This window comes from Giraffa tippelskirchi, chromosome 6, assembly GCF_054371585.1.
Source record: "Giraffa tippelskirchi isolate mGirTip1 chromosome 6, T2T-mGirTip1v1.2.pri, whole genome shotgun sequence".
Lineage (NCBI taxonomy): Eukaryota > Metazoa > Chordata > Mammalia > Artiodactyla > Giraffidae > Giraffa > Giraffa tippelskirchi.
In genome coordinates this window covers 137,387,095-137,412,599 of record NC_137280.1, presented here as the reverse complement: position 1 = coordinate 137,412,599, position 25,505 = coordinate 137,387,095, and the positions used below count along the sequence as shown (strand labels likewise).

General features: G+C 42.7%; 2 protein-coding genes across 7 annotated transcripts in view; one reads left to right on the top strand and one right to left on the bottom strand.

Annotated features, from left to right (window-relative positions):
- The window catches only part of LOC145508725 (uncharacterized), a 617,339-nt gene that overhangs the window by 370,393 nt on the left and 221,441 nt on the right, over positions 1 to 25,505 (top strand). The window contains exon 10 of one of the 3 annotated variants that reach the window (XM_081495991.1): positions 13,608 to 13,866. The exons of the other annotated variants lie outside the window; for them this stretch is intronic. The gene's annotated coding sequence lies outside the window, so the exon portion shown is untranslated. Of the gene's footprint in view, positions 1 to 13,607; positions 13,867 to 25,505 lie in introns of those variants that run through there. 3 annotated transcript variants of the gene reach the window in all.
- The window catches only part of GRIA1 (glutamate ionotropic receptor AMPA type subunit 1), a 337,441-nt gene that overhangs the window by 221,868 nt on the left and 90,068 nt on the right, over positions 1 to 25,505 (bottom strand). The gene's annotated exons all lie outside the window — the stretch shown is intronic.

The window sequence follows — 25,505 nt, the reverse complement described above, 5'->3', positions numbered from 1 at the left end:
GCATTTATTCCAAGTGCAGTTCGAAACTCTTGGAGGGTTTTTAGCAGGAGAGACTATTTAAAGGACTTAGCATGTATCTAACACCAAGGACATGCTCCGTAAATGGAGCATATTAAGATTTATCTTGGCATCCCTGGGAGCTCACACATTGTCTGACAGGTAGAAGGCATCCAGTTGAACTTTGTTGAGTAATAAATAACTGTGTGGTCACAAAAGAAGCCCGTTGCCCTCTCTGAGCCTCAGCTGCCTCATCCAGAAAATGAATTCTTCATAACAGATGATGTCCCAGGTCCTTCTGTGCCTAAGCTCTCCCACTGTGTTACCATGGATTGCAGACTGGTTTTGCTAACTCAACCTGGCAGAGGTGACCGCAGCTCTAACAGCCAGTAGTCTCAAGCAAATCTGCAATACCATTTTGGATTTGTCTCCTTCCAGAACATGACATTTCTGCCCTGTGCATGTGTTGCATGTATACTTAGTCGCTTCAGCCACATCCAACTTTTTGCGACCCTGTGGATGATAGCCTGCCAGGCTCCTCCGTCTATGGGATTCTTCAGGCAAGAATACTGACGTGGGTTGCCATGCCCTCCTCCAGGGGTTCTTCTTGACCTAGGGCTCGAACCCACATCTCTAAAGTCTCCTGTATTGGTAGGCAGGCTCTTTACCACTAGTAGTACCTGGGAAGCCCTTTCTGCCTGTACAATTGCATAAAGCATAACAGGCTCCATATTTCTTTTCCTATCTTAAGGAGTGGAGGAGAAGGGAAAGAGAGAGAAAGAAAATATGCACTCACTAACGAGGCCATAAATATTGATGTCTTCCTCAGACACCCCTCCCCCCCGCCCCGAGAGTGCTATCATTTTGGCAACTGGCTGATTAATAATAGATTAAACACTTTATGTTTGCTTACTCTGAGATCCGTGAGTTTAAATGCATCTGCTTTGTAAGAACTGGTTTAGATGGGGATCCACAGATCATACAGACTTCCCGCATAAAAATACAGTGGGATGGAACACAAATGGGGCATGACAACCAATATTTCCACTGAGTAATACCTCAAATGCTATGTGCAAGGCTCAGGATGTCTTTCCAGATGTTAATTTCTTTTCCCAAGAACCCACCCACATGAGAACCCAAGTGAAAGGACCGTGCTGACACGCACCATATGGTTGTGTTCTGAGTAAGTGACAGAAGAGGAAGGAAGTCTTCCCACATCTCATCTAAATACCATTCAGTAACCACAAGAATTTGGGCCAACACAGTCACAGCTGGGAGGATCCCAGGCTGCGGGTCCCTGGCTGCTGTGGTGGACCGCCTTGCCCTGAAACCTTCCCCCTCGTGATGAAGACAAGTGATAGGACCAAAGGATCCACCGAGGCCCCCATAGAAACCATGGGGCAAGTAAATGAGGCCTTGTGGGCAGACGTGGGCAACTGGAAATACCCACTTAAATGCTCATCTTCATAAATCAATGGGGGGACCACCATGTCTGAAGACCAAAAGGCAGTTTGTCTTATTGGAAGAGATGCTGGGGGAATGATGATAGGTGGCGTCCTATTGTGACAGTGTCACTGAGTCTCTATGTGGCTCTGGACTCATCCCTTCCCTGGGCCTGAGTTTCCCATCTGTTCACTGAAGGGATAGATAAGAGCAGTATTTCTCAATAAGAATCATCGGTGGGATTTTTTTTTTAAACAGATTCCAGTATTCTTTTTCATGGGTTGAATTGTGTCTTCTCAAAACATATGTTCATGTCCCAACCCCCTGAACCTCGGAACGTGACTTTATTTGGAAATACGGTCATTGCCCATGTAATTAGTTAGATGAGGTCACAGGGGAGTAGGGAAGGCCCTTGGTCCTAGACGATGGTATCCTTCTGAGAAGAGAAGACACAGATACGTGAAGGGAAAACACGGTGTGATGATGGAGACAGAGACTGAAGCTCAGCATCTGTGAGCTGATGAATGGCAAGGATTGATGGCAGCTACAGGAAGCTAGGAAGAGAAGAGGAAGGATTCTCATTCACAGTTTTTAGAGGCAGCACGGCCCTAGCCACACCTTGATTTCAGACTTCCAGCCTTCAGAAATGTGAGACAATACATTCTTGTTGTTTGAAGCCACCTGTTTGTGGCACTTAGTTCCACCAGCCCTAGGAAATGAATATATCTTGTTTCTAGTCTTACTGAGTAAAAAAGTCAGGGTAGGGACTGGTGGAAGCACACAGTTATAAAAAGCTCCCTAGAAAAATCTGGTGAACATCATGGCTCATAAACATTGAATTACATTCCTTCCCAACTCTTAAATTCTTTAATTCATGTGGAAGTCTGATTCTAGCTTCTGGCACTCGAGATACGCAATGGAAACAAAGAACTAGGTGCTTTGGGGCTAAGAAGGGGAAGCTGCCCTATGTTCTGTGGCAGAACAATGGAGTCATGCCAATAGTGAAAAAAGAGCCTCAAGGTGGTGCTGAGACCATCAATCCATCCTTTTTCTAGGCTCACTTCACATCCCTCCAAACCTAAGCTACTTAAAAGGAAAAGCTGATGAGAGCCACCAGTGAGTCAGGGATCCCTCTGAGCAACTGATAAAAGCCATAAACATTCTTGCCAGAAGTATGCCTACACTTTCACAGAGCTCCAGACACCCTGATCCCCATCTGCTGACTTCCCAGGAATCTATGAATACCCCGCCAAGAATCCCTGGGTGCTATAATTTGACAAAGCCCTAGCCTAGCCCAAAGGTGCTAACCTAAAACCTTCAGAGGGAAAACAGGGCAGTGATGGCCACTCTTTTCTGCTTCTTCCTTCTCAGTCTTTAGGAGGAGGGGCTCTTTAATCCATCGCACGTGTATCCACTGCCCATCTACTCTGTGTCATAGCACCTCTGCTCTTACACACTAAATATTTGAAATATAGTGAGGATCTCTACTCTCAAGGCACTAATCTTCTAGTAAGACCACCTCTAAGTAGATGAGTAACTATGTGTTAGGAAGATGATATATATAGCAAGGTGGTGCAGTGGGGACAGATTTGGGGAGGAATGGAGGCCAAACAGGAAAGTCCGGGAAGTACTGGCTGTAGAGACTTCTGAGACAAACTGGAACCCTGGGATGTGAAGGAGCCACCCATGGAAAACTGGGGGTAAGAAAAGTGCCGGCAGGAAGAACTTTGGGCACATAGCCCTTAAAGGAAGAGAAAGCTCGGCGTGCATGAGGTACAGAGAGAAGGCCAGTGGGGCTCCCGCATAGTGAGGTGGGGGTGCTATTTGAGAGGTGAGGTGAGAGAGGTCAGCAGAAGTCTGATCAGGCTCAACATCTGGGTCGTGGAAAGCTTCTGGATTTTATTTTAAGCATGATGAGAAGCCGGGGGGCGGGGGATGGGGGGTCGAGTTTTAAATAGCAGAACAAGGCGATTTGATTTACCTTTTAAGAAGAAGGAGTGACCTTCTAAGGTTTTCCGATGTGGACTTTCTAGAAGGAAACAGCCTCCTGTCCTTCCATTATTGCTGTCAACGTGGGCAGAACGTCAGTTTAACTAAACACAGTACTGTACTGCAGTGACAAGCTATGATCTCTCGCAGATGTGCAGCGGGGGAAGGAAAGGAGAGGAGGATGCTGTCTGCATGCCAACGTCGAAATGAGCGGCTACCTAAGCCCCCGGGTTCCTTAGGAAATGCATAAACTACCTTTGTTATTTCTAAAGTTATCTGTTGAAATGTCTTTAGGCAAAACCTGTCATGAGACGTCTCTGCAAACTCACACTCGATCTCAGCTGCGCCCCCCCATTAGGATGTTGACACACGCAACATCAAAGTCAGAGATGCCCTACCAAGCGGTACTGCCAAGGCACCAGCAAGCCACTCTGAATACAGATAGCGGTAGGAACCTAGTCAGCGGAGGGCAGCTCTCGCCCCCTCCCTTCTCCTCTCCCTGAATCCAAATTTCAGCCTCTAATGAGATGTCACAGCCTGAGCTGGCTTCTCTGTGGCTGACCCCCCCTGAAACTGGGACCAGACTGTAATATCAATGAGATGAACACATGCATCTGAGTAGAAGGCTACAAAATACAAAGTATATTCTCATCCATGATCCCGTTGGACCCTCATGTCCTTTTTAGAAGAGCTGGGTTGGTATTTTTAGTCATTTCACCCACAGAGAAGCTTGGCCCCAGGGCAGGCCAAGACCAGAAGGCTCACACCTGGACATCAGGGTCCCACCCCAGAACTCATGTCCATCCCAGTGAGCTTGGCTGCTTCTGAGCTGCATCACATTTTAGGCTCAAACTGGACAAGATAATGTGTCTAGCTGCCAAGCTGTATAGAAGGTCAGTGCAGCTAGTGCAGTGCTTTAAAGATGCCTTCTATGAACCAGTCCTTCTGGGTTTGAGGACTGGCTGTGTGAGCTCAGGCCAATTACACAATCTCCCTCTGTTCCATTTAACTCATCTGTAAAATGTGGGAATAAAAGTTTCTCCTCTGTTCAGCTGTTGTGAGAGATAGGTGAGATAAAGCAACCTCTTCTAGGAAATGACCAGTTCTGATGTGGTGACATGGATGGCGATGATGACAGCAGCGAAAACCAGCTTTTAGTGGGTACTTACTAAATGCTGGGTCCTTTCCTATTCTTTATATGTGCTTCTCTTATCTGGTTGTATAGTGCCTGTTATGTTGGGTCCTCAATATGCATCTACTTTGTTGACTGCTAAACTTTTGGAGATAATGTTCTAGGGCAGATAAAACTCTTGAGTTACTGGAGGTGAAGTTAGGAGTTTGGGAGAAGGAGGTGGTTCCAGGAAAATCATAGAAAATTTGTCTTTTTCCATAGAGGGTGTCCATATCTGAAACTAAGGAAACGTCGTGCATTCCATGGGCCAACGTATAGGAGCCTTTTTCATTACAAAGGACTCACTGTATAATCAAAATGGCCAGATATATCCTATCCAGTGCACACATGGTGGAATCAAATAATACTAATGTTGGAAAGAACTCAAAGATTCACCTTACCTAAACCCCTGACAATGATAGTAACAAATGATTAGTAATAAACACACACACACACATACATACACACGTGTGTGTATATAGCCCCCTTGCTACTTTTCTCAAAGAGAGGAGGGCAAGAGAGGCCTGGGGCAAATGCATGGCTGGCCCAAGGTCAGAGCCAAGGTCCTGGAGACCTCCTTAGGATCTAAAAGAGAAAACTCCCTCTGTGTGACAGTCTCTAGGTCCATCCACGTCTCTACAAATGGTGCATGTAACCAATTCACTTTGCTGTACAGCAGAAACTAACACAACATTGTAAAGCAATTATGCTGCTAAGTCGCTTCAGTTGTGTCCAACTCTGTGTGACCCCATAGACAGCAGCCCACGAGGCTCCGCTGTCCCTGGGATTCTCCAGGCAAGAATATTGGAGTGGGTTGCCATTTCCTTCTCCAGTGCATGAAAGGGAAAAGTGAAAGTGAAGTCACTCTGTCGTGTCCGACTCTTAGCGATCCCATGGATTGTAGCCTACCAGGCTCCTCCATCCATGGAATTTTCCAGGCAAGAGTACTGGAGTGGGGTGCCATTGCCTTTTCCTAAAGCAATTATACCCCAATGAAAATTTAAAAAATAAAAACCTCTCAGCTTACTGAAGAGCTGTTCCGAATCCTGTCCCCTCTTTGGCCATGCAGCAAACTGCAGACTGCTGGGGTTTCTTTTGTCTTCCTCAGCCGCTGCAGCCCCCAGCTTATATATGGGGTTGACAGGCAGGGTGGCGGGAACTTTCATAGGTACTTGAGCAGGTGGTAGGAGGATTACTTGCCCATGTGTGCTCCTGCTCGAGTTCCTGTTTCTCTGTGTGCAGAATGGGGGGAGAGGGCTAGATTGTATGGATCAGAGGTTCTGTAAAGTCTCACAATGCTCTTAATTCCTATTTATTTAGGATCCCAGTTTTCTCTCCTAAGCCTCCTAGGAGAGTTGAGTGGGGGGGTGGGTCTCAACACTGTGCTGGTCCAGGATTTAGGGACTCTGTGACCTGGTTTCACCTCTTGCATCACTCACATATGACCTTGAGGCAAACCACTTAAGTGCTTCAGGGCCCTTTCCCCAATTAGAACACTCCCACTGTGCCTCTGTGCATGAGTGTGAGCTAAATTAAAACAATAGATAGAAAAAAATACTTTGAGAAAAGAAACAAAGGGCTATATATACACACGTGTGTATGTATATCTATGTGCATTACTAATCATTTGTTATTATCATCGTTGTCAGTATTATTCTTCACAAGTCCTTCATCGGGGATTTATGACTGATGGGGACAAGCTCCCACCTGCTGCAGAAGGAGAGGTGAGAAAGTGCCCAGTTCTAGGCACACACTTGCTAACCTGAATCCCAATCCTGTCCATCATATTCTCTCTGGATATTTTTATTTCTTAGGGTTAAATAGCAAACTTGAGTCTAGTTGGTGTGTCCCAGGTAAAAAATAAAGAATAAGTTGGTGCTGTGGAATAAAGAAATGAAATCTTGACTCTAATAAACAAGTGAACAGAAATATTAAGTGCTTGTTATGGGGATGGGATTTTCAAGGCATTTGTAGCCGATTATCTTACCTGTTCTTGTGAAGGAGTCTGGGCTTTGGGAAACTGATGATGTTGATAAAACCTTACATATGTGTGACGTGTTTTATGGCTTATAACATGTGTTCATATTGTTATTGAACAATTCAAATCAATTCAGCATTGATCCAGCTCTCCTTGGAGCCATGTATTATGATGAACATTATATATGATTCCTCAACAACCTCTTGGAAGGACACGGCGATGGGAGTTTTTCATTTGTTTTTTGTTTTTTTTACTCCATTTTTAGAAGAAGAAAGGAAGTCAGAGATACTGAGTAATTGGGCTCAAGTCACATTCTTAAAACAGAGATTACATCATGTGCCGCTTCTACTTAGAACCTTTCAGTGGCTTCTCATACACACGAAATAGAACCTGAGCTTCTCTCCATGGTCTCTTGCTCTGCCTTGTTTGGTCCCATCTCTGTCTTCCCAATGTAATCTATTGCTAGCTCCCTTGCGAAAAATGCTCCAGCTACCTGGTTGCCCCTCAGTTCCTCAAACTCGACCACTAAGCTTTTTCCTATCACAGAACCATTGCACAAACTGTTTCCTTTGACTTGAATGTATTTTCCCTCAATTTTTTTTGTAGAGCTAATTTTCCCTCAAATTTTTCCATACCTTCTTAGCCTCTAAGACAGGGCTTAAATATCATCATCCCATGATTACATGAATAATAGTTAGATATTTATTTGTTTAGTGTATGTGTTTTCTTTGTCTGTCTTACCCCGTTAGAACTAAGGTCCATGAAGTGAAGTGCCTTGTTCCTTTTATTCATGTTTGTGTTCCCAGAGATTGGCAGAGCCTGCTACAGAGTAGGAACTCAATAAGTAATGAATGAATGAGTGAATGAATGATGTTTATAAACTTTGGATCTCAAACCCAGGTCTTCTGATTGGTAGTCTGCTGGTCCTTCTCTTTATTCTGCATGATATCCCTGCAACCTAGTCATCATTATCGTCAACTCTGTGCCACAGGATGGGAACGGCAAGAATTCTCTTTTTCTTGTATGAGGGAAACTGCAGATACACTTGGAGAAGGAAATGGCAACCCACTCCAGTATTCTTGCCTGGAGAATCCCGTGGGCAGAGGAGCCTGGTGGGCTGCTGTCCGTGGGGTTGCACAGAGTCGGTCACAACTGAAGTGACTTAGCACGCATGCATGCATTGGAGAAAGAAATGGCAACCCACTCCAATATTCTTGCCTGGAGAATCCCAGGGACAGAGGAGCCTGGTGGGCTGCTGTCTATGGGGTCGCACAGAGTCTGACACAACTGAAGTGACTTAGCAGCAGCAGCAGCAGCAGATACACTATCATGCATCATGCTAAAGGGGGTAGTCTCTTGCACAAATAGCCTTGGTTGTTAAGCACTTTGTTCCACAGGAAATTTACTAGATTTCCTATATCACAAAATTACAGCAGACAGACCTAGTGCCCATCCCCATTTGACAGGCTCCAAGGTAGGCCAAAGGTAAATGGCTGCAGGATATGCCTGCCTTTTGCGCTCTGGGATTTCTGCTGAATCTGGGATTATCATTGAGGAAAATGATAAAGTTTGGTGGATATTCGGAGAAGCTATCAATTCAGCCCCTTTCCTCTCCCATCTATCCTTCCAACCATCCATCCATCCATCCATCCATCTGGTATTTATTGAGACTATGTAGCAGGCAACCTGGGCAACTACTAGTGACCTTTCTAAAGCACAGACAACCTAAAATGCTCTATGGGCTTGCTGTGAGGGATACAGGTAGTGATATAAATACCATTCCTTGCAAACTGTAAAGTCTAGAACATACAGAAGGAGTTATAATTATATTAATAGTACAATTTAGCAACCAGAGAGCAAAGAGGAGAGGGAACATGCTATAATTAAAGTCTAAGGTGGCTGCTCGCTTGTGGAATTATTTGGATATAGTCTTTACTTTTTTTGACAATTAATATGTTATACAAAATTTCAATAAAAGGGAAGAAAAGTTTCTGTGATGTGACTTGTTTCAATGAATAGTCCCCATTCTTCCCCAGGGAACCAATTTAGGAAAGTAAAATAGAAAACATTGTTGAAAGGAGGTGTCAAGGATTGGAATATTATTAAAAATGAAAGTACAGAGTCCAAAGCATTAAGAAACACCCAAGAAACTGTAGTGGGACATTTGCTCAGGCTGCCGCCTCCTTTCTAGTTTGCAAATACAATGCAGTTGTTGAAGACTTGACTGCTTCCTAATCTCTCCCAGGAAGCATTTTCTAACCTCCTCAGGATTCTTGTAGATTTTCCTCCACTCTCTAAATTCTTATAATGTATATAAAATAGATCCTAGAAATTCATACTTCATTCCATACCTCTTGGTTTCTTTTTTTCTTCTCATTTGGTTCAAGTTAACTCTGCTCAGCAGATACAAGTCTCATCATCTCTGTCTTAATGATGAGAAGAATGAGGCTCGCAGAATTTAAATGAGTATCAAGGTTAGGTGACTAGTGAGTTTTGGCAGTTTAGATTAAAAAGTAGGTCTTCAGACTCCTAGTCTATTTCTCTTGACAGCACAACTTTCTGTATCTGAATCAGGGTGTTGGCCTGATTTGAATCAGGAACAGCAGTTGGGTGTCTGGAGGAACATATAATTCTTCCCCTGGTGCTGGTGGTTTATATTAAAGACATGCTGTGTACAAGCCAGGCTATAAAGAGTTAAGCAGGTAGCCTACCAATATTTAATGCCTGGTTGAGGCTTTCATGGTCTTTTAGCCTGTGCCTGGGGTTGGGGTATGGGCCAGCTCCCCAGGTGATTCAAGTATATTCTTCTCCTTTCTAAAACAGCTCTCTCTTTCTCTGTCTGTCTCTCTTTCATCTCAACTTCCAAGGGAGCTCTGTGCACAGCACTACTGAGCTGAGGAAGATAAGGCCCAAGAGACCATCCCAAGATTAAATAGAGTCTCCTTGTGATGTAGAAGCCTGAAAATGCCAGCTCTAAATCAACATGAATTCTCCATTTAATCTGAATCAGTGGGTTTTCTGAGTCTGTTGCCCTTTCAATCTCTCAGTCAGATCTCCTGTCTCTTCCCCCGCCCCCTTTCTCTCAGTCGCTCCCTCGCTCCCTCTTGTTTCAGCGTTGTGCAGGCAGAAACCTTATATCCTGGCACGCCTGACAGGGACCTTAGGGATTGTCTAGACCAAGCTCTAGGTTCCACTGTAGCGAAACTGAGTCCAAATAGTGGGAAGAGATTTGTTCAAGGTCACCTACCGAGAAGAACTAGAACCCCTTTCTTCTCTCATTCCCAGCTATATTTCTCCTACATCATTTCTCCTTTGTTTTACCTCACACAAAGGCTTTTGTTTACTTCAATTATTTAATCTTTCTTTCTATCATTAGATAATCAGTCACCCCCTTCAGGGATTCCTATCACAACAGCCCATAGCAATTTCAATTAGTCAGAGATCACGTCCCAAGATTCTTACCTTGAAACGACTTCCCTGATTAGCTTTAGGGAGAAACAGAAATCTCTGTCCCTTCTTCCCTCCTTCTGTTTCTCATACATACCCGAGATATAGACATCAAGACAGCTTTTATCAGAATTAAAAAGAGGCCTGCCATTCAGCCTATTCTCTTGGAAAAAAGATATTGATTGTTGGGAAAAAAACAAACAAAACCCTTACCTACTTCTTTGGACACCCAAATTCAATTACTGGCCATGGAGCATTTTTTTTTCTATAATATAGCTGGATATTTATCATTTTTGTTATTATTAAGGATAACAATGGAAACACCACAAACTAGAATTGATATAAGTTGCAGTTTGCCAAGCCTTTAAACAATCTCCTCTCTCCACACCATAGCAGAGGGTGAAGCAGGTAACACAGTCATGCCCTTCTTGCTGGTGAAATAACTGAGTCTCAAAGACATTCAACAGCTTTCCCAAAGTTATCAAGCTATCACAATATCAGTTCTGAAACTTCAAAATTGAAGTCTCCTATTCTGTTCCCAGGCCCCAGTTACTATCACCTCTCTGCACATCACTTTTTCTTTCTTCCACTGGATCACCAGGGAACTCCCACATCACTTTTTCCTGAATGATTTTATTTTAAGACAGCTTGGTATTTGAGGAGAACTCAAGTCCTAGAAGAATAAGACCTGGGTTTTAGGTCCCTTGCCAGTCAGATGAGTTCTTCCCCTGGCCATGGCCATCTAGCTTGTCTCTTCTTTACTTCTGTTACATACTCATGGAAGCTTGGATTGGGACAGAATGTTAGCCTGGCTGATTTCTTGCCTTGGGCTCCAGAACACTTGGCATATGTATCATAGTAATAGTACTTCTCATATTATCCTGTCATGTTCATTACCTGTCTGTCTCCCTGGTTACGACTGGAATCCCTTGAGTTCATCAACTGCCTCTGATTCACCTTTAGATATATAGTAGCTGGGACAGAGTCTGGCACTTAGTACATCTTCATAGTATGTTTACTAAATGAACCAAGATGCCAGTCCAGTACTCTTCAGTTGACATGAGAGATGATTTACCTACAAATCTCATAGGGAGCTCATGGCACAGCTGGAACTAAATCCCTCATCTCCAGATTTTTTCTGTGTACTTCTGTGCATAGAGAGGAAAATGATGATATTATTGCTACTATTAATGACTGCAGCCACCATATATCAGATGCTGACTGAATGCCCAGCACTGTGTTAGGTGCTTTCTTATTTGATCCTCCCAATAATTCTAGGAGGAGGTTTATGCCCATTTCCCAAGTGAGAAAACTGTTACATATATATGTATATATATGTATTAGTTTAATACATATTTATCAGCTTATCTACAGATATATGTATCAGAGAAAACTGATACATATATATGTTAGAGAAAACTAATTATTAGAGAAATTAATTTCTCTAATTATTATTAGAGAAAAATATATATAAGTATATTTCTTTAGGTCAAAATTAGGTTTCTTCTTACCTTGCATATTTCCTCCAGTCAGGCCCCTACCCCCAAAATAAAAAACAAGATAAAAGTCAGTACTGAGACAGAGGCCAGAAAGACTTCTTACTGTGTGAATTCAACACAGAGATTCCTGGCATCTTCAACAGTAGCTGTCCTGGCCAGGCAGGAAAGCACGAAGGAGATGTGCTCATTAGCTGCTAACTTCAGACCTCTTAGGTCTCCTTTATTTGGACTGTCACTCAAAGTGGCCTTATTTTTTTCCAGGCCTCTTGTGAGCATCTCCTGCCGGTGCTTATTTGTTTATCTGAAAGGCCAGACTCTCTGGGATAGGCTCATTAAGAAGACACCCCCTTTCACGAGGGAGCAGGAGAATGGCGGGGACATGGGGTCTCCCGCAGGCCTCCCTTTCGCCATTCCAACACAACAATCGTAGGCACTCGGTCTCCAGCCAACCAAAAGCCAAGTCAGACAACGTGTATTCTGCTGGAGCCCAGCTGTGAGGGAGAATAAACAACTTCACAGCCCTGGCCACCCTCTCACCTCTGCCATGGAATCTTCCCCTGACCTTTACATCCCATGGTGATCCTGTCTTCTTTGGGTCCCATCAGTACCATGAAACCACGCCATCTGAGGCAGACAACCACAGATGTTTCTAGTTAGGAGGGAACGACCGTTGAGATCACTGAAGCAGCATGGCAACACCCTGGCATTTGTGCCGGCCACCCCCTGAGTTCCCATCCGTGGCAGACAGCTCTAATCAATTGCAGCGCTTTCTTTTCTGCTCAGCTTGAATGGTGCCTCAGAATCCTTCTCAAAAAAGCACTTTGGGCAGAAGAGAAAAGTAACTCTCCCATTCAGGATAAAAGGCATAGAAGAGGCTAAAAGAGAAGCCCCTTGCTTGCCAATCCAACGCTCTTTTCCACTGTATCATTCTTGATGACAGCCTCTTTTGGGATCATCTCATATGAATATGGGCTTCTCTGGTAGCTCAGCTGGTAAAGAATCTGCCTGCAATTCAGGAGACCCCGGTTCAATTCCTGGTTTGGGAGGATCCCCATGGAGAAGGGATAGGCTACCCACTCCAGTATTCTTGGGCTTCCCTGGTGGCTTAGCTGGTAAAGAATCCACCTGCAATGTGGGAGTCCTGGGTTTAATCCCTGGGTTGGGAAGATGCCCTGGAGAAGGGAATGGCTACTCATTCTAGTATTCTGACCTGGAGAATTCCATGGACTATATAATTCATAGGGTTGCAAAGAGTCGGACACTACTGAGCAACTTTCACTTTTGCTTTCATATGAATGTGCTTCCCATGTGGCATTAGTGGTAAAGAACCCGCATGCCAATGCATGAGACGTGGATTTGATCCATGGGTCAGGAAGATACCCTGGAGAAGGAAAAGACAACCCACTCTAGTATTCTTGCCTGGAAAATCCCACGGACAGGGAACCTTGGCAGGCTACAGTCCATGGGGTTGCAAAGAGTCAGACACAACTGAGCAACTAAACACACACACACACACATGAATCAACCTTAATATTAACAGAAATTTTCAGCCTCTCGAAGGTGGATCCTGGGTCATTCATTAATCTCTTCAGTAGTCACTATGCTGAGCAATACTCAGGCTACTTAGTTGACAAGAGAAGTGAGTAGACTCTAAATACCAGGTGTATGAAGGAGACACTTGAAAATTTCAAAAAATGATTTATAGGAATCACCTTGGATTAGACAGTTACATATTACTCAGCCTCTCTCTGGATGAAATACATTAGAGAACCACCAGGGCACTTAGAATATCTCTAGGTGCCTTATTGGATCCCACCCAAAGACAATCAGTTATGAAAAGCCCAAAAGACTTTTATGTGAGTTAGTTTCTTCCTACAATGCATCTTCTCAAATTTTTCACCTAAGTAGCCTAAAAGCAGAGGAGAATAATGGCAGGGATGGCCTCCAGGAGGCATAGCTCCGAGCAACCCATGGGAAGCAAGACATTAATATGAAATGTGTATTATTTTGAAAGTGCATATGGGTTTGGATTCTGCTCCAGTATATAGCAATAGTTATTCTGATAAAAAATTTTTTCTCCTAGGTTTTAAAATTAATCTGATACTTTCAGGAGAAGTACTATGTTTATCCCAGGACTTCAGGTGCTCCTTACACACAGGTCAGCAAAAATGACCCATGAGACAAATCCACCCCAATGCCTGTTTTTATATGACCTGTGAGCTAAAAATGTTTTTTTATAACTTAAAGTGGTTGAAAAAATAAAAAACGAATATTTAGTGACACATGGAAATTATATACTATTCAAATTTCAGTGTCTATAAAAGACATTTCATGTGAACGTATTTGTTTACGCGTGGTCTGTGGCTGCTTCCATGCTGTAATGGCAGAATTCGGTAGCTGTGACAGAACACAAAGCCTAAAATGCTTCCCGTCTGCACTTTTACAGAAAAGAGAATTCACACTTCTGAACTGGTCTGTCTCTGGCTACCCCGTGACCATACATGCCCCTGTGATGGGAAAATGTAGTATGTAAGTCAGTGGTTCTCCACTGGGGGCATTTTTGCCTTCTAGGATATCCTGCACTTGGAAGTGTATAGAGATGTTTTGGTTGTCATGAGTGGAGGAAGGAGGGATCTACTGGCATCTCATAATAATCAGAGACCAGGGATGCTAGCGGAGAAGGCAATGGCACCCCACTCCAGTACTCTTGCCTGGAAAATCCCACGGACGGAGGAGCCTGGTAGGCTACAGTCCATGGGGTCGCTAAGAGTCGGATACGACTGAGCGACTTCACTTTCACTTTTCCCTTTCATGCACTGGAGAAGGAAATGGCAACCCACTCCAGTATTCTTGCCTGGAGAATCCCAGGGACGATGGAGCCTGGTGGGCTGCCGTCTATGGGGTCACACAGAGTCAGACACGACTGAAGCGACTTAGCAGCAGCAGCAGCAGCAGCAGGGATGCTAGTGAGCATTCTATGGCCAAAAGAAGAGCCCCCAGAACAAACACTTATCCAGTACAAAATGTCAGCAGTGCTGAGACTGAGAGACCGTGGTATAAACCATGTAATAATATTAAAGGCTGACTTCCACTTCTATCTTTCATTTCTTTCCTTATCGCCATTAAACCCCCAAATGACTCTTGATATTAAGTACATTTGAGGGGATTGCTCCTTCAGGCCTGGGAGAAGAACACTCCATAAATGTTTCTGAAGGATAAGGAAGACTTCTTATTTTATTTGAGTGTAGGAATTCTTAATTAATATGTAAACATAATGATGATTGATTTTTATGAAGCACTGTATGCTGGGCAGTGGGCCAGGTATTTTACATTTATCCTCTTATTTAGTCATTATTTCAGCCTTGTGAGGTTAAGTATCATTATGACACCCATTATGCAGATAAGGAAATTGAGGCTCAGAAATTGAGGCCAGTGGTCACAAAGCTACTACGAAGTAGAGCAGTGATTTGTTCCCAAACAATCTGATACCAGACATTTAACTGTTTACTTTCATACCATGAACTTCCTAGAATACTCATTGGCTCTTCATTTCCCTTCTTTGATGTGAGCAGAATAATTTGTTCATCCTGCATCCCTACCGTTGTGCACAACAAAATAATTGCCACCTAAAGCCTAGCCTATAAGACACTGTCCTTAGCACATATGTCCTTTGCTATAAAACAGCTTTGTAAATTCAAATTCATTGAATCACTGAGAAACTAGTGGGTCAGCAAAACTCTGCTAACTGCACGATCCATTTCCAGAGGCTTCTTATAGGAAATACATGAGTCTGTGGATTCACTGAGATGTTAGTCAGTTAGCAACTGAATAGTTTCTTATTTCTTTCTCAAGTATAATAAAAATTGAGCATCATTATTAAAGGGATAACTTTGAAGGGAAAGTAGACAGGTGTTTGAAACAGTGAATCTCAAAGACAGAGGATGCTGCTCCCAATTTCGGCAAACCTGTTTTAGAACAGAAATGGCAAGTATCTCTCTTTAAATGAATCAGTACAGATTGTTGGATACAGCCATGTTGATAGTTGAGTAAGAGCATGGACTCCTGAAATAGATCATCTGGATTCCGGTATCAAACTTTGTCTACTTGCCATCAACCTGTAAGGCTGCAGTGAGCCTACTAACTGCATATTAGCCCTGGATTCATGAAACCTGAACTCCATTCTCAGCTCTGGAACAAACATCATGATCCTGGGCAAGTTAGATCACTTGTCTGTGCCTCCGTGTCCCTAGGTATTACAAGGGAATGGTGGCACTTCCCCTATATCTCTTTGGTTTTAGGAGGTTCAAAGGAGCTAGTATATACACAATGAAGGGTTGTTAGTAGTTGTGTCTCCTTATGGGGATCTTTACAGTCCAATGTTCAGGAATAGGAAAACTAACTGATTCTACTGTACCACCCCATTTTATATAAGGGACTTGAGCATCCATGGATTTTGGTATCTACAAGAGTCCTGGATACAGTCTCCCACATATATTGATGGATAACCATATACAAAAAGCTAATAATATGCTGAGCTAAGTGAATAGCCAACACAATTGCCAACAGCCTCAAGAGGGAAGTACTAAGCAGACACAAAGCTAGCAAAATACAAAGTTAGGGTTAATGTTACCAGCATTTTGTATCTGGCTGGCCCAGGTCAGCTGGGACAGTCCAGCCGGGCTTTCTACACCTGACACAGCCCTCAGAGCAGCCGGCCTTGAGGGCCGCAAAGGGAGGTGGGAAAGGATGCCTGTTGTTCTGACACCAGGATAGAGCTTTGCTCCGCAGAATGCAGTGGCTCTTGAAATAAACATTCACAGTTTTTATTTGGCCTGAAATTCTGGACTGTCCCCAGTGCCTACCACCTTGCTGATCAGAGGCTGCCTACCCATGGCTGATTTTATCAACAGTGCTGTTTGCCTAATTACTAAACTGTACTATGAACCTTTGGAGGAAAAAATTTAGTAGGAATGATGTGCTTGTAATTCTGAGCATTACTCTCTACAACTTCATCAGATTCAGAAGCAAAACCCTTACTGATTACCTACTATGTGCTCAGTGCCTTGTCAGATGCTGAATATGGAAGAGGGATAAAGATGCAACCTGTTCTTTATGAGTTTTTTATCTAGTTGTGAGACACAAACTTTTATCTGAAATTATGATGCTGAACAAAACCCCATATAGACGACAAGTGCCACAGGACCTCAGAACATGGGGAGGCAACAGAAACCTGGGTAGGTTTGACATTCATGATAGAAGTGGGATTTCAGCAGAGCCTGAATGCAGTACAAAAGAAGGGAAAGGGCATTCCGGAGGATGAACAAAGTCATGGACAGAAGAGCCTATATATACCACAGATTGTCTGGGAAGTGTTTTGAGATTTGAATATATTGGCCTTCAAAGCTAGAGTTAGGATATGAATTTTACCTTGAAGTCAAGAAAAAGCCAGACAAGATTTGAAAATGAGAACTTTAGGCAAATGAAAGGGTATGAAGGAGGTGGAAGATAAGTTTGGATTTGCAATAGTCCAGGTTCAGAGTAGAGCGGGTGACAAAGGTGATGGCCACAGAAATGGAAAGGAAAGGATGTATGTCCTAATTAAGGACAACTGCTTAGCCTGTAACCTTGTGAGTGAAAAATTGCTGAAAAGAAAGGAAAGAAAGGAATCAGGATGGTGTTACAATAAGAACTTGGTGATATCATCATTAATCTTCTGACTCAGGGAAAGCCCATCAAAAACCATCTGAAAAACCAAAAGCCAACTGCTTCTGATGATAATTTGATAAACTAGATCAGTGCTTCTCAAGCTTTAACTTGTGTGCAACTTGCATGGGACTTGGTTAAAATAGATTTTAATCCAGTAACTTTGAGGTGGAGCCTGAGATTCTGCATTTTAACAAGTTCCCTGGTGACACTGATGCTGCTGGTCTGTGAACTATACTTTAATTAGCAATAGACTAGAGTTTCTTTTCTTTGATCTTCATACCAATGTCAACAACCATATCGGGACTTCTTAAATAAGGTGGATTGAGGGAATGGATTGTTATATTAATGGTCACGTGTAATCTTCACAACAGTTAACAGGTGATAACTGCTTAGTTTCCCTTGTTTAATGGAAGGACAAGGGACTTCCCTGGTGGTCCAGTGGTTAAGACTCTGCTCTTCCAGTATATGGGGTGTGGGTTCAATCCCTGGTCAAGAAACTAAGATCCCACATGGCCGCAGTGCAGCCAAAAAATAAATAAAAAGAAAAGCTAAAAAAAAAAAAGGGCGGACCACTAGGCTAAGAGTCAGGAAACATGATTGTTAGTCTTAGCTCTATCACTATCTGTTTTTAGGTCCTTGAGCAAGAAAACATGAGACAAAAACTAAACCCACTGCTCAGTTCCTGTATTTAAGAGCACCTCCCAAATGCTGCATGTTTGTGCCCTCTCAAAATTCAAATGTTGAAACCTGTTCTCCAATGTGATGGTATTTGGAGGTGGGGCCTTTGGAAAGTGATTGGGTCATGAGAGTGGAGTCCCTCGTGAGAAGGGATTACTGCCCTTCTAACAGATACGCAGGAGAATTCCCTTGCCCCTTCTGCCATGTGAGGACAGAGTGAAAACATAGCCATCTATGTAATAGGAAACAAGCTCTCAAAAGACACCATACCTGCTGGTGCCTTGACCTTGAACTTCCCAACCTTCAGAACTGTGAGAAATAAATGTGAAGTCACTCAGTCTAGGGTAGTTTTGTTATAGCAAACTGAATGGACCAGGTTAGACATCGGTGCTGAGATGTATGGGTGTTTCTGTAACAAATATCTAAAAATGCTGGAATGGCTTTGGAACTGGGTCATGGGTAGAAGGGCTGGAAGACTGTTTAGGTATATGCTTGAAAAAGTCTGTATTGCCATGAATGGATCATTAAAAGTCATTCTAGTTAGAATTTGGAGAGAGAAAAGAAGGGGTGTAGAGAAAGTCTCCATCTTCTTAGAGAAGATGTAATCATGAACAGATCTAAGTAATCGTGAACAGGATGTTGGTAGAAAAATGGATGGTAAAGTTCATTCTGAAAAAGTCTCTGACAGAAATAAGGAAGGTGTTGCTGGAAACTAGAGGAAAGGTGTCAAGGAATTTGGCTGAATTATATTACTGTTCTAGTGTTTTGTGGAATGTAGAACTTGCCAGCAATGAAATTGGATATTTAGCTGAAGTGTTTTCTAAGCAAAATGTTGAAGGGTGTGGCTTGGCTCCTCCTGATTGCTTATAGTAAAATACCAGAGGAGAGAAATGATTTAAGAGGGGACTCATTAAGTAAAAAAGGAATTGGCCCTTGAAGATTTGAAAAATTCTCAGTCCATTTATATTGCAAAAAATGAGAACACTAGAAGTATGGCCAAGTGATGGTTTAATAAGATTAGTATGGGTCAGCCTACTCAGTGGAACCTGGGAGCTATTCTCCCAGACAACAGGAGAACGGCATGGAAGGTGGTTCAGAAACCATCAAGGCTGCCATTCCTATCCCAGGCCCAGAGAGAGAGAGAGAATGTGGGGAGGGGGTGCATAGGATTTCAAAGGAGTGGGACCTCCTGTCCTGTTTAGGTGGTCCAGGATGCCCCTCTCCATGCCTTGGTATCGGGGCCCCTGCAGAGAGCTGTGGAATGGGCAATGCCCAGCAGATCCATAGGGATATGACTGCCTCTACCTAGATTTCAAAGGATGGGCCCACTGGCAGAATCAGGGGCTCAGGACTTCAATCTGGAAAACTGTTGGCATAGGACTCAAGCACACAAGAGCCACCAGTATGGGATGCCAACAGAGAGATGCTGCAGGGCCATCCCATTGAGCCATGGGGGTGAGGCTGCCATCCCAGTGGGCCTGGAAAGTAGAACATTAAGACAAAGAGGGTTATTCTGGAGCCTTACAGTTTAGTGTTGTTTTCCCCCTTAGATTTTGGATTTACCTGGGACCCATTACTCATTACCGCTTTCTTGTTTTCTCCATTTTGGATGGTAATGCCTTTCCTCTATCTGTCTTATCACTGTATTTTGGAAACTCTTGTTTGGTTTCATTGGTTCACAGGTGGAGGGGAATTTGCTTCAAGATGAATAGTACTTTGTCAGGTGGCACAAGTGGTAAAGAACCCGCCTGCCAATGCAGGAGACGTAAGAGATGTGAGTTCATTGCATGGGTTGGGAAGATTCCCTGGAGAACGGCATGGTAACCCACTCCAGCATCCTTGCCTGGAGAATCCCCATGGACAGAGGAGCCTGGTGGGGAACAGTCCAAAGGATCACAAAGAGTCGGACATGGTGAAGTGATTTAGCAGACAAACGCACATATCAGATTTACATATTTAGATGAGACTTTGGACTTTGGACTTTTGATGCTGGAATAAATTAAGACTTTTAGGGGTGTTGGGATAGAATGAATTGAGGGGTAGGCAGGGGCAAAATGATATAGGATGAATGTTTTTGTCCCTCCACATTCATACGTTGAAACCAAATCCCTAATGTGAGGTATTTGGAGGTGGGGCATCTGAGGCTAATTAGGTCATGAGAGTGGAGACCTCGTAAATGTGATTAGTGCCCTTATGAAAGAACACTCAGAGAATTCTCTCCCTTCCAACTTATGATGACACAGAGAGAACACAGCCATTTATGAATCAGAAAGTGGACTCTCACCAGACCTGAATCTGCTGGTGCTTTGATTTTGGATTTCTCAGCCTCCAAAGCTATGAGAAGTAAAATATTTGTTATTTAATCCACTCGGTCAATAGTGTTTTTGTTATAAGCAGCCTGAATGAACTAAGACACAATCTGTGACTCATTGGCTTTCGATTATACTTGGAATGAATCCCAGATTCCTTATAACTGTCCACTAGGTTCGTTATAACCTGGCCCCAGCCCACCTCTCGGATTTTACATTCTATCAATCCTCTCCTTGTTCACTCCACGCTAATTCAAAGCCTGGTTTCGTTTTCTCAAATAGACAAACACACACCAATCTTCAGACTTTTGTACTTGATCTACAATCTGTTTTGCATGGCTTTGCCTTATGGCTTCCCCAGGTCTCCATTGAGAGATGCCGTCCTCAACCATCATCCTCAGTGGTTCTCAACCGAGGGTAGCTTTGTCTCCCAGGGAGCATTAGGCAGTGTTTACAGGTATTTTTGCTTGTTACAGCTGGGGCAGGTGGTGGTGTTGGCAACTAGTGGGTAGAGGCCAGGGGTGCTGCTGGAGATCCTATATTTGCACCGGACAGCCCCCCTCACCCCTTAAAACAAAGAATCATCTGGCCTGAAATTCCAATAGGGTAAATTTATCTAAAGCTATTCCCCACTTCTGACACTTGCCCCATAAAAACTTTCTACTCTATACCCCCACTTTGTTTTCTTAAAAATATTCACTATTGGGGCTTCCCTGGTGGTCCAGTGGTTGAAACTCCACACTTCCACTGCAGGTGGCATGGGTTCAATCCCTGGTTGGGGAACTTAGAACATCCAGATATTCACTATTATCTAAAATTATTTAATGTATTTATTTATTTAATGTATCGTTTGTTTCCTCTGACTAGAAAAATAGTTTCATGACAGCAGGGACATTGTTCTACCTTGTACACTAATGTATCCCCACTGCCTGGAACAATTCCTGACACATAATAGGTACTCAATGAATGAATGAATGAATGAAAACAGAAGCAAATATTGAACATAAAATGAAACAGATGCATAAATGACCAAAGGACATCAAAATAAATGATCAAAGACATGCTGCTGCTAAGGCACTTCGGTCGTATCCGGCTCTGTGCGACCCCATAGACGGCAGCCCACCAGGCTCTGCCATCCCTGGGATTCTCCAGGCAAGAATACTGGAGTGAGTTGCCATTTCCTTCTCCAGTGCATGAAAGTGAAAAGTGAAAGTGAAGTCGCTCAGTCGTGTCCGACTCTTCACGACCCCATGGGCTGCAGCCTACCAGGCTCCTCCATCCATGGGGTTTCCCAGGCAAGAGTACTGGAGTGGGGTGCCATTGCCTTCTCCGATCAAAGACATATTGTGGTATAAATGATACCAACAAGAAAAGACAAAAGACACAGAGTGGAAGAAAGTATTTGCAAACATGTATCTGATAAGGGACTTGTTTCTGGAATCTATAAAGACCTCAGATAATTTAACAATAAAAGACAAGTAAGCAATTTAAAAATATGCATGGGATTTGCATTGACATTTCTCCAAAGAAGATATGCAGATAGCTACAAAGCACATAAAATGTTCAACTCCATTAGTCATTAAGAAAATGCAAATCAAACCCACAGTGAGATACCATTTCACACCCACAAGAATGACTAGAGCCCAAAAGACAGACAATAGCAAGTGTTAGTGAGGATGTAGAGAAAATGAAGCCCTCTTGTGTTGCTGGTGGGAATGTAAAATAGTGTAGCCACTTTGGAACCAGTTTTTCAGTTCCTAAAAAAGTTAAGCATAGAGTTACTGTATAATATAGTAATTCTACTACTACCCAAGGAAAATGAAAACATGTGCCCAGATAACAACTTGTACAAGCTTGTTCATATCTTCATTAGTTATAATAGCCCCCAAAAGGGAAATAGCCAATGTCCATCAATGGAGGGATGAATAACCAAAATGTGATACATCCATACACTGGAATAGTTTTTGACCCACAAAAGGAATGAAGTACTAATACATGCTACATCATGGATAAATCTGGAAAATATGCTCAGTGAAAAAAGTCAGTCAGAAAAGAGCACATATTGTATGATTCTGTTGATATGAAATGTCCAGGATAGGCAAATCTATAGAGACAGAATGTAGATTTGTGTTTGCTTAGGACTGGCGACTGGGCAGGCAGTGGAGAGTGACAGCTAATGGGTACAGAACTCCTATTTTTTTGAAGGGAAATGTTCTAAAATCAGATTGTGGTGATGGATGCACACATTTGTGGATATGCTAAAAGACTTTGAACTCAATATGTTAAGTGGTGAATTGTATTGTATGTGACTTATGTCTTAATAAAGCTTTTAAAAGAAAAAAAGACAACCGTGGAAACTGAAATTGAGAGAACTTTTATTCCTATTTGAATAGAGTGCTTTTGCTGTTTTACTATTTGGGAGAGGAGGCAATTGCTTAGAAATATAGATCTGTTGAAGTACCCTTCCTTGTTTACTGTAGATTTTTTTTGTTTTTCACAGTGCTTAGCATGTGGGATCTTAGTTCCTTGACCAAGGATTGAACCCACAGCCTCTGCAGTGGAAGCTCAGAGTCTTAACCGTTGGCCCACCAGGAAAATCCCTTAGTGTAGATTTTTTATTGGAAGTTGCTTTGAAAAATAATGACATGAGAAATCAAAGGCAAGTCTGCTGGCAGAAAAAAAGGTTAAATTAGATCATGTGATAGGAATTTCTGAGCCAGTCAGTCAAAACACTTGCTTATGTGACCATGAGTATTAGATAGGGTTACCACTGAAGTACTCAGAGACTAAAATAGATGAGTGTATGAGAATGTACAATGGCTCTACATCTTTAAAAACAAACTTTCTCAGCACTTATGAGTGGAATCCTGGGAAGGTTACATATCCTCAAAGTTCTGATTCAGAAAAGGGAGTAAAAATTATAACATTGGGTTCATCAAGATGTTGAGAGAATTAAGTGCGAAAATGCTTAGGCAAAGGAGGGACTCAGGTAATGTTAGTTTGGCAGTAGTGGTGAACCTAGAACAAGGGCAAAGCTGTTGGTTGGATGATTTATTTTTAAATTTATTATTAAATACAATTTTCTAATACATTGATTTTTACATGATACATAGATGCAACAAATGGGAGAAGTTATCATTTTTTATCTGTTGGTTCTTTGAAGTAACGTTAGACACACATCGCCACTTTTGGTCTCCTTTATTCCTGTTTTTCTCTCTCTCTCTTTTTTTTCTGTCTTGACCGTCTACTTTCTGTTGCTGACGTAACTTTCCATGAGGCATCATATTATAATGGTCTCTATTACAGTTTTCTCCACGCTAAGCCTTGGAACCCAGTCGCCATGTTGTGAGGAAGCCCAGGCCACGTGGAGAGGCCATGAGTGGGAATTTCAACTAGCAGCTCCAGCAAAGACCGCATGAGAATGATGGAATGTTCAGATAATCCCAGCCTGCAATTTTTAAGTCTTCCAGCTGAGATCTCAGACAGTATGAAACAGAGACAAGCCATCTCCATTGTGTTCTGTTTGAATGCCTAACCCACAGAACCATAAGAGATAATAAATATTATTGTTATAATCTACTACACTTTAGGGTAGTTTGTTATACAGTGATAGGTAACTAATATATAAAATCTGTCTGGATCCGAACCCCATGTTCCTAATCATGATGACAAAATACAGAGAAAAAATACCTCTAATCAGAATTGGGTTCCCTATGAAGGCTTCCCTATTAGAAAAGTCTGCATTGTTTGAAGACTCCAAGGTCCAGTCCACATGACTGGATATTTATCTTGGCAGATAGATATCAGTGCAACAACTGTATTTAGGGCATTTTCTCAAGGATTCAGTTGTTGTGATGCAGACACCTTGAACCTTACTGTCTTTGAGTATTGGCAAAGCTGACACTCTAGATTTGGCCACCATGAGGACCATAAATTATTCAGAGGTTACTGATAGGGCTTCCCTAGTGGCTCGGATAGTCAAGAATTTGCCTGCAGTGCAGGAGACCCAGGTCAATCCTTGCATTGGGATGATCCCCTGGAGAAGGGAATGACAACCCACTCTAGTATTCTTGCCTGGAGAATTCCATTGACAGAGGAACCTGGTGGGCTACAGTCCATGGGATTGCAAAGAGTCAGACATGACTGAGCCCTAACGCTTTCACTTTTTCTTTACACCTTGATCTAGGCACACCCTTCAACAAGCAGACACAATTTATACACATACACAAAATAGCTCCTCCACGTACTTGTTTAAAACCAACAGCATAAGCTTCTATCTGTAAAAGGAGTGTACTTTGCACTCTACAAATATAAAATCTTATTAATTAGCATTTAGTGTCTTCAATAATGCTATTTATAGAATATCTGCTTTTTTTTTTAATTCCCTGAGAGCCAAGAAAATAATGGAAAGAGAACAATTTGAGATGAAAGAGTCATTTTGCAACCCTGGCTTTTTGTTCCCCCGAAGGGGAGAGGAAGGGAAGAATGAAGGAGTGAGAGCGACAATGAACTTCTTTGATGCCATGCTTCTTCTTCAAGATGGACTGACTGCACATCCCAATGAAAAGAGAATTTTTTTTTATCTTCTCCACAGCCAATATTATACATATTTGATGCAAAGAGTAGACTGACAGCAGGAGGTAGAAGCAGCAGAGAACAATGAGAAGTTAGAGTTTTGTGTTATTTCATTTTTCCCCAAACTATTCAAGACCTCGGGGCATAGATGAACCTGACTTCCTCCTTTTACCTTCTATCCTTCACCCTCCTTGCTGTAAGGAAAAGAAAGCTTTGTAAGGGGAAATAAAAAACAACAGCTGTCTCTGAGTGCTTGGAGAACAAAACAATTGGTACCTTTCATACCTTTGAAGGCTAAGCTCCATTATCTCCCGTCAGAATCAGAGCAGGGGCTGGAAAATCAGCTCCCAGAGGGCACAAAGCCAGTGCTCCCTCTGTGACTGACTTAAAAGGGAACAGGCAAAGCATTGCTTTTAGGAAGGGAAAAAAAAAAAAAAAAAGGAAAAAAGCAAGCAGGATTCCAAGTCGTTCAATTGTGTATACCTCCAGAAAGCAACCCTTTGAGGAAATGTAAACGGAGACCCTTTAAGGAAATGTAAATGGAGATGTGTGACAATAATGACATTGGGAGAGATGAAAAGTCCTGGGTTCTAGTCTCAGTCATTTGTGTTACCAACCAGACACTTTGAGATTGTTCATCCTGTCTCCTCACTTGGGTTGCTTGAGTCCAATGGACATTCACTCACTCACACTCAAGTATGTAGTCAAACAGT